The following is a 10,999-nucleotide window of genomic DNA, read 5'->3' on the forward strand; positions in this document are numbered from 1 at the left end:
TCACAAAACCAAGTCCAATCTAATTCAATTGATGTTACAAAAGGATTACAAAGCTCAAATACATTTAATTACATCAAAAGAATCAGTTTGGAACCACCCGGATCGGCCTCGGATGCCCGAACATCAAAACAAGGAATGTTGTCGGAGAGCGAGTTCACTTTAAGCGAGATTTCTTCGCTTCAAGCGAAGATCCTCCAGAGAGCACTCGCTTGGAGCTCGCTTCCAGCTCGCTCAAGCGAAGTTCTTCCGTATAGCACTCACTTGGAGCTTGCTTCCAGCTCGCTCAAGCGAACAATCCCCCGTTCGAATGAACTCTTACGGCTTCACACCATTTTCCACCCAAAATCCCCAATTTTGATTTCCCAACACCCAAATTCGTTCCCAAAGTTTGTTTATATGTTTATGTACTTAAAAAGGCATTCAAAACCATATCAAACTTGAAATCAAACACCATTCCAACACAATTCATCAATTCACCCATTTTTCACAAAAACCTCAACAACAACTCAATTCACACCACAACTTCATAATTATGAATACCCATAGCATAAATCAACAACAACAAACAAATAAAGACCGTGAGCGACCGTGAGATGAGAGCGAGTGACAGAGTGCTCAAGAGGGGTGGCTTGTCGTGGCTTTGCCATGAGCGACCACACCGGCGTTCATTATCGCCGGAGGTGAGGACAAATTAGGAGGGACGGGATTCGGATGGTGAGGGTTGGCAAGATGTGAGACGACGACGAAGGAAAGCACATGGACATGTTGGCGGCGAGATGGGATGATCATCAAAGGCAGCAAAGAAAGCCTGAGGAAATGGATTACTATGGAAACATACAATCTAGTTTTAGGGTTTCGACAGACTATTATGATGATGACCGAAACGGTTCACGTAGAGGAGCGGTGGTACACTTAGAGTTGCGATCAACGCGTGAGGGTTTGGTTCGGCGGCATGATGTTGTTGATAGGGTTCACCAACGGTCGCGAGACGTGGATGAGGATTCTCGGGAAGGAATTGTGCGGCTTCATTGTTGAGGGAGCGGACGAATGATTTTTCACAAGTATAAACGGTTCGTAACTTTCTATTTTACCAATTTTCCGCCTCAATTATCAAATTTCTTTCTCGCAAAAAGGTTTCGAGGTTTGTGGGATATTGGAGGAAGTGGTAGTGCCAAGTAGAAGGAATGTCAATGGGGAAGTTTACGGTTTTATGCGTTTTTCAAAGGTTAGGGACGTTGGGAAATGAAAGAAATGAGACAACTTGTCGTAATTCGTGATTTCTTAGAATTGGCCTAGGATACTCATATGCCTAAGCTACTATGAACATATGTGCGTAGTTCATGTGTTTTGTTGGGGAAATTATATATGTTGCTTAGTTTTAGTTAAATTCCTTATATGTCGACTTTCTTTGAAAGTGTTGCCTCTTGATGATGATTTGATAGTGATGAAGTCGTCGATGTTGTTGATGTTGAATATACTAAATGTTGATTGTTGATGGTGAATTTTATACATGTTTAATTGGATACGATTGGTGAAGAATGCGTGTATATATGTATATATCCGTTGATTATAGCCGTTGATTTATAGCCGTTGAATTGTCGTGAACATATGCATGGTTGATAGAGTCATATGTTCATTTTTCATATGTGGTGTTAGATGTTTACATCATATAGCCGTTGATTATAGTCGTTGACAATGATGTTTTTGTTGCATCATGAGGTGACGACCTTGGTGACGCGTGGTACCGCATGCATGTAGGAGTCGTGTCTAGGCGCATAGCATAATTTGGCATCAGTCCTAACTGCTTATGTGTTTGGTGATGAATGTGATTGATGAAATTGCATACTTGTGATGTTGTGAATTTATGTTGATGAATAATGTTGAAGTAAAATTCTTTTGCTTAATCATTTGAAGTTTAGTTTGATGAAAACCTTTTCAATTGTTTATGCTTAATTATGATGATGTGAAGCTAACCCCCGGTGGTCATTTGGTTGATCGCCTACCTATTTGTATGAATGGGTAGACGGCGTGCTGGAGTAGTTTGTTGCTTGCTTGATGAGTGCTTGAGGATAGCGGAAGCTACCTCCGTTATCTCGTTTTTGGAGTCTTTAGTTTAGGGCTCGATTTAGGATGTCGGTCTCTTGTTTTATTGACTATGTTGTTGAGATTTTACTCATATGTTGAGATTGGAGATTTTATTTGATACTTATGATATGGCTATTTGGAGATGTATTCTATTTATCCGCCGCGACGTTTTTTGAGAAATTGTTAGTATTCATGTATTGAGAATTGTTGATGATGTGACGTCTATTTCTTGAATAAATGTATTATTCGCGTGTTCAATCGGTTTAATAGAAGTAGCGTGTTACAAGTTGGTATTAGAGCCATGTCGGTCTTTTCTAGACCAGAAAAATTTCTGTTTGTATGCGAATGGTATTGAGTTACCTTCGATACTCGCTTTGTTATGATGTTGTTCTTATCTCGTTGGTTTGGTTTTGTGTATAAGTGAGATGGCTGGTGGTAGAGATGATGCGGCGATTACAGAGGCTTTGGCTGCAATGGCGCAGTGTTGGCTCAAGCCAACGAGTAGGCGACGGTTGGTCATCGGGATCCTAGAGAAGCCGAGGAGCGGAGGCTCAATCGTTTCTTGCAAAACAATCTACCAACGTTCACGGGTAGGTTTGATCCGTAGGAGCTCAAACTCGGACGCATGGCATGGAGAGGATCTTCCGTGCTTTGGTGACTAGTGATGTTCGAAGGTCAGCTTGGCTACCCACATGCTTACCGAGGAAGCCGAGTACCGGTGGACGAATGCTAAGGGAAGACTTGAGGTTGGTGGATGAGGTAGGTCGAAAGTTCTTGACCGCAGCAAGCAAAGAAGTCTTTGGATGGTGAAGCTAGTGTGTTCTTGATGTTTTCATGGTTAAAGGAAAGTAGTGAGAAAGGAGTTGGAGATTTACCGGTAGTGCAAGAGTTCCCGAAGTTTTTCCGACGACATTACCGATTTACCGCCGGAGAGAAAAGTAGAGTTTGCAATTGATTTGGTGCCAAGAACGAGTCCTATTTCGATTGCGCCGTATTGGATGTCCGCATCGAGTTGGGTGAGTTGAAGAAGCAGTTGGAAGAGTTGCTCGAGAAGCGGTTTATTAGGCCGAGTGTTTCTTCGTGGGGTGCTCCGTTGTTGTTAGTTAAGAAGAAGGATGGCAACATGAGGTTGTATGTGGATTATCGGCTGAACAAGGTGATGATTAAGAATCGGTATCCGCTCCAGAGGATCAATGATTTGATGGATCAGTTGGTTGGTGCATAAGTGTTCAAGAAGATTGATTTGAGATCGTGATATCACCAGATAAGAGTGAATGCGTAAGATATGACCAAAACCGCGTTCCGAACAAGGTATGGTCACCGTGAGTATTCTCGTGATGCCATTTGGAGTGACTAATGTGCCAGGTGTCTTCATGGAATATATGAATAGAATATTCCATCCTTTTCTGGACCATTTTGTGGTGGTGCTAATAGATGATATTTTGGTGTATTCGAAGTCGAGGAGGAGCATGCCGAGAATCCGAGGATTTTGTTGCGTGTCTTGAAGGAGAAGAAGTTGTTTGCTAAGTTGTCGAAGTGTGATTTTTGGTTGCGGGAAGTAAGTTTTCTTGGTTATGTGATTTCGAAGGGTGGTAATGCGGTGGATCCGTCGAAGGTTGATGCAAAGGTTGCGGTGGGAATTGCCGAAGTCTCGTTTTTGAGATCGAAGTTTTCTTGGGTTGGCGAGGTTATTATCGGAGGTTTATTGAAGGATTCTCTAAGTTGGCGTTGCCTATGATTTTGGGACTTTTGTAATGTTTTTTATATTTGAGTCTGTAATTCTAGTTTTTCCGGAACATAGCAATTTTAGGGGGTTTTTGAAGTAATTCACGAAGAAATCATGCAAATCGGCAAATCAATAACATCTCGCATTGTGAAGATTCAGAAAACTAAGAACGAAGATTCAAGAGGCCTCATGAGACTTACAACAGAAGAAAATGGGAGAAACTAATTTTTAGGAATAAAATTACGTTTTTAGCAAGAATAAGAAAATAGAGTGCAAACGGAGGTGCATTAGTAAAACCGGATAGAAAAGGGGTGTAAGTAGTAGTTGTGTAGCGTTTTACCGGGTTTATACAGAGGGAGGTGTAAACGAAAAGTTGTGTAGCTATAGAAAGAATAGTAACCAAACTAGGGGCGTAGATAGCAAGCATGTCTAAAAATTATGTGAGAAAATTAAATTCAAACAATGGCTATAAATAGAGAAGAGCATTAGAGAACTAGGGTTATAAAAGAAAAAAATGAGAGGAACAAAGGAAAAACTAGGGCTTTGGAGGAAATGAGGCATAGAGAGAAAGCTAAGGATAGATACAACCGTAGAATTCATTGCTTCGCTAAATATCAAGGTAAGGGGGAGAAACCATTTATCTTGGGATTAATTTTGTAATGGGGAGAGGAGGGCTCTTAAACCCTCATCTTGTTGTGTCTTTTTATTCTCAATTTTTGGGTTATTATGAAACCTATGATGTTGTGATGTTATCATATAAATTTAAGGAGTGAATTGATGATAATTGGTGTTGGTGATAGGTGTTGGTGTGTATAGGTTGTGAGAAGAAGATTGAATTTGTTGAGATAATAGGTCGTGGTTTGAATAATGAATTAATCGCGTGAGAAGTTGTTGTTAATGGGCCGGGCCAGATAAAAATTGGTGTTAAAATGTTAAAGATGGTAACCGTAGGATGATGTTTCGACGGTGTTGGTGTGCCCAGGTTATGATTGAGAATAAGTTATGAGTAAAAATTGAATTGGTGTAGTGGTGATTCCTGTTTTAACGATGAATTAATCTTTGAAAAATAGTTGTTAAAGAGTAACTGTGTTAAATTGGTGTCTAATATGTTATTGTAAACTTAGAGCATTGTTCCCGGGCGATTTGAGTGAGTTCGGGGTTGAAATCGAGCTTTGGAGGGCTCTGGAGTCAAAAATCGCATAAAACTTTATCCATGTACAATGTGCATGAACCGTGCCAAACTTTCGTCAACGGGCGCACAAGCCGTGCATGTGGGGCGCATGGTTGTGCCCCCGTCGCATTGGAGAACTTTCCTTTTTCTTCGTATTTAGGTCATGAATGTGAAAACTAAATCCCCGTAGTAAAGTATATATGTGAGGGGTAATTGGGTGTTTTAGAGGTTATAACTTTATAGTAATGACGAGTTTCTTAATGATGTTATCTAGAGGCAAATGAAATTTTATAATTGGTGTTGTGGTGTTATTATCGATTAAATGATTTTGTTAATGGTGTTGTATTTTTTTTTGGTTACATTAACGGTGTTGTATTTGGTGAGATGAAATAACATGTTATAATGTTATTATTGATGAGACGAAATAATATGTTATAATGTTTTTTATTTTATGAGATTATTAAATGTGATAATGGTGTCGTTAATTAGTGAGAATAATATTGTGTTGTGGTGTCGTTATTTGGTGAGATAAATATTATCTATGGTATTGTTATTGGTGAGTTAAATATTTTTTATGGTCTTGCGATTAGTGAGATAAATATTGTTTATGGTGTTGCTATTAGTGAGTTAAATATTGTGTAATGGTGTTGATATTGATGAGATAAAGATGTGTTTGATCTATGTATTATTCACTACTACTAGGTAAATGACATTTAACATCGTTGAAACTGACTTTTCACATCGGGTGGGACCCGATGTAACTAAAGGTGATGTTGTATGTCCAGAACTTTTCACATCAGGTACATACCCGATGTGATAGACTCTTTTCCACATCAGGTTATTATACACCTGATGTGAATTTTGTATAAAATATATACATGATAGGGTTTTCACATCAGTTATAACCCATACACTGATGGGAGATACGTTTAATTCACATCAGCACTAATTCAATCCGATGTGAGATCAATCTCAATTAAAAAAAAACAATATACCCCTTTTTTGTTGTTTTACCAAATAGGGTAGAGTCCATGAGCAATTTTTTACGACCACATAATTCAATAAAAGAAAACATACAATATATAATCGGTATTAGATATCCTATTTTTATTTATATACACTCAATATCAACACACACAAATCTTATTAAAAGATTTTAATTCTCCGTACCACTAAAGCTTTATACATAACAAGTTTACATATACAAAATTATCACTATTAACGGTTCACAAATTTTAAATACTTACTAAATTTCTACCACCAATACTTCAATGGCGTCGAAGGAGAAGAGCTTTGCTTCACCGTTACGCGCGAGACCAAGTTAATATGCATAAAGTACAGGGTATAGCCTCGGCAGCAATGCATGATAGCCAATATACAAAAATCCCGGCCTCTTACTTCGGAATTTGTGCAACCAACTTCCTCGCCAATACAGTACATCAACAATCTTAACCTATAATAAAGTGAAATCAACTTGATTAATAGAAAAAATATTGCATCTAAAAGTGATGTTTAAGGAAAATCCAAAACAAACTCGCACCGAGCGGAAAAAGGAATTGATCAAGATCCTCCCCTATTTAGTCAAGATGATTTGTTCTCACGTTATCTTTCTCTTCGAAAGGAACTGATTTTTTTCTCGACAAAAATGAATAGTCACACGAAAAATCTAACAAGTCCAAATTACCTCCTTTGTACCAAGCAAATGAAGTGTTGGGGTAGCACAAAAGAACGCTCCATATAAACTAGTGCAAACACCATTTTCTTTGATTCATTCTTATACCCTTCTAGTGCAGCGTAGCAAGGGCCACAATCTTGAAAAATTGGAACCAAGTGTTAATTGAAAGCGAGACAAAGTTAACTTTCCACACAAGAATATACTTCGAAGAAGAAAAAACCCAAGAAACATAAGCAATTGAAACATATACTAACATAGCATACTGATTTAGGAAGCAAGTAGAAACTAGAAATCAGCAACTAAGTACCATACCTCTCTCTTGAAAGGTGGGTATCTTCCTAAACCATGTGTAGCATTGGCAGCGGCCGATACAATATCCATCTGGACCCGATGTACCCGCAAATAAGGAAATAAGAATCTTCATCCGCAACAAGAGAAATAGATCGAACAAACAAGGAAAATCGCATAAAATGATCGATTGCCAACATTAATCGCATGCTATAAGTAAACCGTAAGACATTTGATTAGAAAGTTAAGTGTAGAGGTCTCGAAGTCCTACTTAACATTAACCGCATGCCAACATTAACCGCATGATATAAGTAAACTCGTAAGACATTTCAAGATAATTTCGTTCTACTTTATGTCTTACTTAGCATGCACAAAAGTCCTTTTAACTAGCAGAGAATATAAGTTAAGTGTACATGTCGAAGTTGGACAAATCCATTACTCCCAAACCCCCTTACCTCCCAATTAATCATTCCTTCTTATATTCTCATGTCTCCTAAATCAAATTCCAACCTCCTGCTATTCATTACCGTACTTCGGTCATGCTCCAGATTTAACTAAATGAGCAATCCCATCATATCCTCCAATATATGTGAGACTAACATTTACACAATATTTTAAATAGGTAGAATGAATACAGCCAAAGGGAAGGATCAGGAATCAGGACAAAGTACATGGATATTAGATCCAGATATATTAATGTGAAGACTACGAAGGCATTAGAAAGAAGCTAAAAACCATTGAAACAAAAATAAAAAAACAGAGACGTTCTCATTCTATATACAAAACAAAAATACCTCATCAACACAAAGACGTGATGGCTCTTTTGCAAGCTCTAGAACTCCTTTGATTAGTGATCTTATATCACAATTCTCTAACACCCATATTTTCTCAAACTCTTCATCACCAAATCAATACATTCAAACATCAAATAAGTAAAAAACAAAACTAAAATGGCAACCTCGTAACCATATAATATACCTTCAGATTGATATGTTTTACGAATCTCATTCAAGTACTAGATTAATAAATCACAACAAAGTTTTTTTTAACAACAAATTATATTAGGCTACAAATGGACACTCGACATGTCAACATGGGTTATAATTTAAAAAGATGGATTAATTGAATGCAATCACATATGTCGGGGTCGACACGTATATAACATGTGACTCGGTGGATAGTCACATTACAATACTCATATTTAACAAACTTCAAGTTATTTTAAATTAAATTAAATCACAACGAAAACCATAAAATATATAGACATTATTTTAAAGTCACTGTTAGTAACATACACATAACCAATGACAATAATCAAACAAAAATCAGAGACACAACAGATTTATAAAGATAGATGATATACCAAGTGGCTGGAAGGGATGGCTTCAAATATAACAATAACCTTGTGAGTAGCTTCAAATTCTTTGATTAATTGATAAAGAGAAGAAATTTAAGAAGATGATCTCAGCATTCCCAATATTAATTAAATATACTACCTTCAAAAGAGATAATTTAACAACCCATCTAAAAATTTGAAGAAAAAAAGACAATTAGGCTTCATCGATGACAATTTCTCCTTTTTGGTAAGTGATTGATGAATAGATAGGAAAATGGTGAGGCTAGAGCATACATATCTTGTTTGATTTATTTAATGAACAATTTGACGGTTCAAATGATAAAATATAATAACAAAAAATTGAAGAAGAAATACACAATACCTCATTACTTCACCTACCAATCTCCCATGAAGCTGCATAATCAATGAAACACAAAAAAATGGAAAATATTGAAACACAAAACTCAATGGATTCAATTATGAATTAAGTAGAGAAAGTGAAGGACAAAGAACACCAACGAAAGGAGGTGTGGCTTGTGGTGGGGTAACTATTTTATATACCTTCACAGTGGCATTATGAGTATCATCTAGAATAGCTACATCGAACATTAATTTAATCCATTTTCAGTTCAAATAACCCTTTTTTTTAACAGTTCAATATATATATAAAAGAGATCCACCCACAAAGTAAAGTGGGGTCTCAACAAAACAGGGGTGTGCCTACACATTCCAAAACAGGACCGTGCAACACCAATCAGGACAAAAACTAAATATAAAACCCCTGACCATTCCTATAAAATACCAGTATGAAATAACAGAAGCACACCTAACCCGCCCCAAACAAAGCAAGCAACAACCATTAACGATTCAAGCACTCCCGGAGGTTCCAACACCACTCATAAAATAAACAGGACACCAAGACCGACCAATCTATTCAAACTCCATTGCCACGCTAAAATCTTAATTTGTTCCACCATTTCGTCGACACCACGAATTTTATTATTAAAGATCCGATCATTAGAAGCACCAAAAAACCCATTTGAATGCATCCAGGCAAAAACAACTAACACAAATTAAAAAAAATATAGTAAATTTTTTTTTAAAAAAAAAGTAGTTAATCCAAGTTCAAACACAGATTCATAGTATAGTGATAAAGAAAAGCATATGAGAGGGTAATGACTTAAAATTTGTTTTTGCTAAACAATAAAAATAGATGCTAACATACACAAAACATCAATTTCAATCCCAAACATCATTAAACACAAAATTCACCAAATATGGTGACTATATAATCAGATTTAATATAAAAAAATAAAAAAAATAAAAGAAAATAAAAGAAAATAAAAAGGGTTTCAAAAGAGAAAACGTGAATTGAAAAGAGGAACTAAGAAATACATACGAGCCGATTCTTACACCTCCACCGCTGCAGAGAAGAAAACATCTTTTGGCCATAGAACTAAACTATTAATCACCAAAATCTTCAACCTACAAAGAAATAAGCAAAAATATACTTTCAATAACACTCTAATATTATACCCATTATAATGAGATTGAAAGAGGATCGGAGATTTGGTGTTTTCGAATTTGACGAGAGGGCCAACGAAGGAGGAGGAATATTAGTGACTATCTATGAAATCACTAAAGTTGTTGTCTTATGTGTGCTCGACCGATTCTTCTTCGAAGAACCGAACTCGCGCGAGTAGATGAAGTATTGTAGATCTAGGGTTTTGCTCCAATGAGAGGGAAGTGAACTCAATCGATCCTTCCAACACATTTGAAGGAAATTGGAAAAAAAAAGCTAAATTGAAGGGTATTTGTGGTGGTGGGAACGAATTTGGGACTGAATTTGGTGGTGGAGAATACAAGGTTTTGTACCGGGTCGAGAAGAGAGAAAGAACGTGAGTGAAAAGAATGAGCTAGAATTTGGTATTTGTTTATTTTTTTATGTTTTCCCTTCAGTGACTAGATCCACTCGATGTGGAAAATGTTAGATGTAAATTTCACTAGTATTACAAAATTGCCACCGCGTCTATCTTTTCCCTCATGCATTAGTTCCACCGATGTGAAAACCCTTTGGTATCTATTTTCCCCCTCGTGCATTTCCTCGCACGATGTGATAACCTTTCCTTATGCATTTTCCCGTCGTGCATTTTCCCCACCGATGTTAAAGCTTCCGATGTCAAATGTATATTTTCTAGTAGTGATTGGTGATGATATGATGTGAATATATTATATTGGTGAACCTTTCCTCATGCATCATATAGATCGATTTTAGAAAAATTGGTGAGATTGGTGAGTGTATATTTGGTGAGTGCTCGTGATGATATCTATATAAATGTTGATGTTTGAAACGGTGGGTGTTGTGAATGATTTGGACATGTTGATGTTTGAAAATGGTGAGTGTTGCGAATGATGTATATAAATATTGGTGATTGGAATCTTACTATTATTCAATGTTGTTTATATGTGCTAAATATACTTTTATTGAATGTATCTTTACCCCGTTTTGTTGTCGTGTGTTTGTGGTGTCTATACTCATGGGGGTACAGATACTCGGGTTAAGGAGTTTTAGCCGCGATGTATTTGGGAGGTGGCGTTGGAAGTTTTCTTTCATCCTTATTTATTCTCGCTCTTATTCTCTAACACCGGTTGTTGGGGTGTTTTGTCGTTTATTATGTTGCTTGGAGTTGTTTTTGAAACTATAACTTTATTTTGCAT

General features: G+C 36.9%; 1 long non-coding RNA gene across 1 annotated transcript; it reads right to left on the bottom strand.

The window, feature by feature from the left end:
* Positions 1-6,056: 6,056 nt before the first annotated feature.
* LOC146899472 (uncharacterized) lies at positions 6,057-7,054 on the bottom strand. The gene is made up of 3 exons (XR_015022803.1): positions 6,970-7,054; positions 6,667-6,793; positions 6,057-6,435 (listed from the first exon to the last, which is right to left on the bottom strand). It is a non-coding gene; the product is annotated as an uncharacterized LOC146899472 (long non-coding RNA).
* Between the last annotated feature and the right edge of the window lie 3,945 nt (positions 7,055-10,999).

The sequence above is a fragment of the Medicago sativa genome, chromosome 8 (genome assembly GCF_051527215.1).
Source record: "Medicago sativa cultivar Bolivia chromosome 8, Bolivia_mono, whole genome shotgun sequence".
In the NCBI taxonomy this organism is placed as follows: Eukaryota; Viridiplantae; Streptophyta; class Magnoliopsida; order Fabales; family Fabaceae; genus Medicago; species Medicago sativa.